Source organism: Urocampus carinirostris, unplaced genomic scaffold (assembly GCF_059441175.1).
Source record: "Urocampus carinirostris isolate Australia breed hairy pipefish unplaced genomic scaffold, RoL_Ucar_1.0 HiC_scaffold_102, whole genome shotgun sequence".
Classification (NCBI taxonomy): domain Eukaryota; kingdom Metazoa; phylum Chordata; class Actinopteri; order Syngnathiformes; family Syngnathidae; genus Urocampus; species Urocampus carinirostris.
The window spans coordinates 8,899-12,500 of NW_028283209.1; positions in this window are offsets into that span (position 1 = coordinate 8,899).

A 3,602-nucleotide genomic window follows, 5' to 3' on the forward strand; every position below is an offset into this window, starting at 1 on the left:
TGAGTTTATGGCCTCCGAAAGGCCCATTCATTCAGACGGGTCCATGTATTTTCAGCGACAGCAGCAGTACCGCCAAAATCCATGCAGCGGCGCTGTATTTATGGCCTCCGAAAGGCCCATTCATTACCAACGGGGCTGCAGTAGCATCCCGCGGCCACGCAGGGGCAGATATTGTGAGGGAATTACATGGTAGTGGACGGAGCGCCCATGCATTTCCAATGGGAGTGCAGTACCTCAAAAATCCGCTCCAAGCCACCGAACTTGAGGGCCCGACGTTCCCTCAACACTAGCCCAGTGCAATCGACATTTCGTTCTGTGTACATTGTTACACAGAATGACAATACAAGGGAATTATTATTATTATTATTATTATTATTATGTATTCAGCCACTAGTGGCGGGCACAATACCCCAAACACTGGCCCGGCGCTGGCTGAGTTTATGGCCTCCGAAAGGCCCATACATTCAGACGGGTCCATGTATTTTCAGTTTTCCGTAGCAGGTGTGATTGTTTGTTTAATTAGGTAGTTTGTGTTGGTGACGGTGTTCCTAACTGTGGTGGCTTGTTTGTAGAATGTGGGGCCCTGCGTTTGTGTTATGTTGATTTCTGGTAATTTACTTTTTACTAAGTAGTCTTTCAGGTTTTTGTTTCTTTTAAAGGCTGAGATGATTTTGTAATCTTGGATTATGCTTGTGTTCTGTAGTGTCTGATTTATATTTTGTCCATTCATTCAGACGGGTCCATGTATTTTCAGCGACAGCCGCAGTACCGCCAAAATCCATGCAGCGGCGCTGAATTTATGGCCTCCGAAAGGCCCATTCATTCAGACGGGTCCATGTATTTTCAGCGACAGCCGCAGTACCGCCAAAATCCATGCAGAGGCGCTGAGTTTATGGCCTCCGAAAGGCCCATTCATTCAGACGGGTCCATGTATTTTCAGCGACAGCAGCAGTACCGCCAAAATCCATGCAGCGGCGCTGTATTTATGGCCTCCGAAAGGCCCATTCATTACCAACGGGGCTGCAGTAGCATCCCGCGGCCACGCAGGGGCAGATATTGTGAGGGAATTACATGGTAGTGGACGGAGCGCCCATGCATTTCCAATGGGAGTGCAGTACCTCAAAAATCCGCTCCAAGCCACCGAACTTGAGGGCCCGACGTTCCCTCAACACTAGCCCAGTGCAATCGACATTTCGTTCTGTGTACATTGTTACACAGAATGACAATACAAGGGAATTATTATTATTATTATTATTATTATGTATTCAGCCACTAGTGGCGGGCACAATACCCCAAACACTGGCCCGGCGCTGGCTGAGTTTATGGCCTCTGAAAGGCCCATACATTCAGACGGGTCCATGTATTTTCAGTTTTCCGTAGCAGGTGTGATTGTTTGTTTAATTAGGTAGTTTGTGTTGGTGACGGTGTTCCTAACTGTGGTGGCTTGTTTGTAGAATGTGGGGCCCTGCGTTTGTGTTATGTTGATTTCTGGTAATTTACTTTTTACTAAGTAGTCTTTCAGGTTTTTGTTTCTTTTAAAGGCTGAGATGATTTTGTAATCTTGGATTATGCTTGTGTTCTGTAGTGTCTGATTTATATTTTGTCCATTCATTCAGACGGGTCCATGTATTTTCAGCGACAGCCGCAGTACCGCCAAAATCCATGCAGCGGCGCTGGATTTATGGCCTCCGAAAGGCCCATTCATTCAGACGGGTCCATGTATTTTCAGCGACAGCCGCAGTACCGCCAAAATCCATGCAGAGGCGCTGAGTTTATGGCCTCCGAAAGGCCCATTCATTCAGACGGGTCCATGTATTTTCAGCGACAGCAGCAGTACCGCCAAAATCCATGCAGCGGCGCTGTATTTATGGCCTCCGAAAGGCCCATTCATTACCAACGGGGCTGCAGTAGCATCCCGCGGCCACGCAGGGGCAGATATTGTGAGGGAATTACATGGTAGTGGACGGAGCGCCCATGCATTTCCAATGGGAGTGCAGTACCTCAAAAATCCGCTCCAAGCCACCGAACTTGAGGGCCCGACGTTCCCTCAACACTAGCCCAGTGCAATCGACATTTCGTTCTGTGTACATTGTTACACAGAATGACAATACAAGGGAATTATTATTATTATTATTATTATTATGTATTCAGCCACTAGTGGCGGGCACAATACCCCAAACACTGGCCCGGCGCTGGCTGAGTTTATGGCCTCTGAAAGGCCCATACATTCAGACGGGTCCATGTATTTTCAGTTTTCCGTAGCAGGTGTGATTGTTTGTTTAATTAGGTAGTTTGTGTTGGTGACGGTGTTCCTAACTGTGGTGGCTTGTTTGTAGAATGTGGGGCCCTGCGTTTGTGTTATGTTGATTTCTGGTAATTTACTTTTTACTAAGTAGTCTTTCAGGTTTTTGTTTCTTTTAAAGGCTGAGATGATTTTGTAATCTTGGATTATGCTTGTGTTCTGTAGTGTCTGATTTATATTTTGTCCATTCATTCAGACGGGTCCATGTATTTTCAGCGACAGCCGCAGTACCGCCAAAATCCATGCAGCGGCGCTGGATTTATGGCCTCCGAAAGGCCCATTCATTCAGACGGGTCCATGTATTTTCAGCGACAGCCGCAGTACCGCCAAAATCCATGCAGAGGCGCTGAGTTTATGGCCTCCGAAAGGCCCATTCATTCAGACGGGTCCATGTATTTTCAGCGACAGCAGCAGTACCGCCAAAATCCATGCAGCGGCGCTGTATTTATGGCCTCCGAAAGGCCCATTCATTACCAACGGGGCTGCAGTAGCATCCCGCGGCCACGCAGGGGCAGATATTGTGAGGGAATTACATGGTAGTGGACGGAGCGCCCATGCATTTCCAATGGGAGTGCAGTACCTCAAAAATCCGCTAGAGGGCCCCGAACTTGAGGGCCCGGCGTTCCCTCAAGTGCCGATTTTATACCCCCTTCTCCAGCCGACAGCCAGAATTATATTAGGGACTCGCAATTTTGAGAGGTGAGCACCAGGGCTAATCAGCGGCCACCCGTGACCATTGAGTCCGACAGAGCAGAGGCTAGGGGCGGCCTCGCATCTCGCAATTACCGAGGGAAGATGCCGGTTCTCGAAAAATTTCTAAGTTTTTCAAATTTTAAAGTATTGAAGTATTTAGGGCGCTTCCCGCGGCCCTGGCTTTTGCATGTACCCCTCTAAGCTCCGGTTCTCGAAAAATGTCTAAGTTTTTCAAACTTTAAAGTATTGAAGCCGGACTTCCGCGGAGGCTGACAGGGGGCCTCCATCGAAGCACCCTTCACCCCCGGGTGAGCCGGCGTCGGCCCACGGGCCTGCCGGTTCCCCAACTGAGCGATTGGCACACGAGACCCGCCTCGGAGGGCCCACGTCGGCCGGCGCAAGCCGGTGTTCGGGCGTGCGGCTCCTCCGGCTTTGCGGGTCAAGCTCCAGCGCCGAGGATACTAGGCAAACGTTGGGCCCCCCCGAGCCGAGTGGATACCCGCCTCAGAAAGAGCTGGGGCGGTACGTACGGACGGCCTCACTAAGAGGGAACGGAAGCTACTAAAGCACACGTATAACTGTCCGATGTGCGAACGAAAGTGAGGCC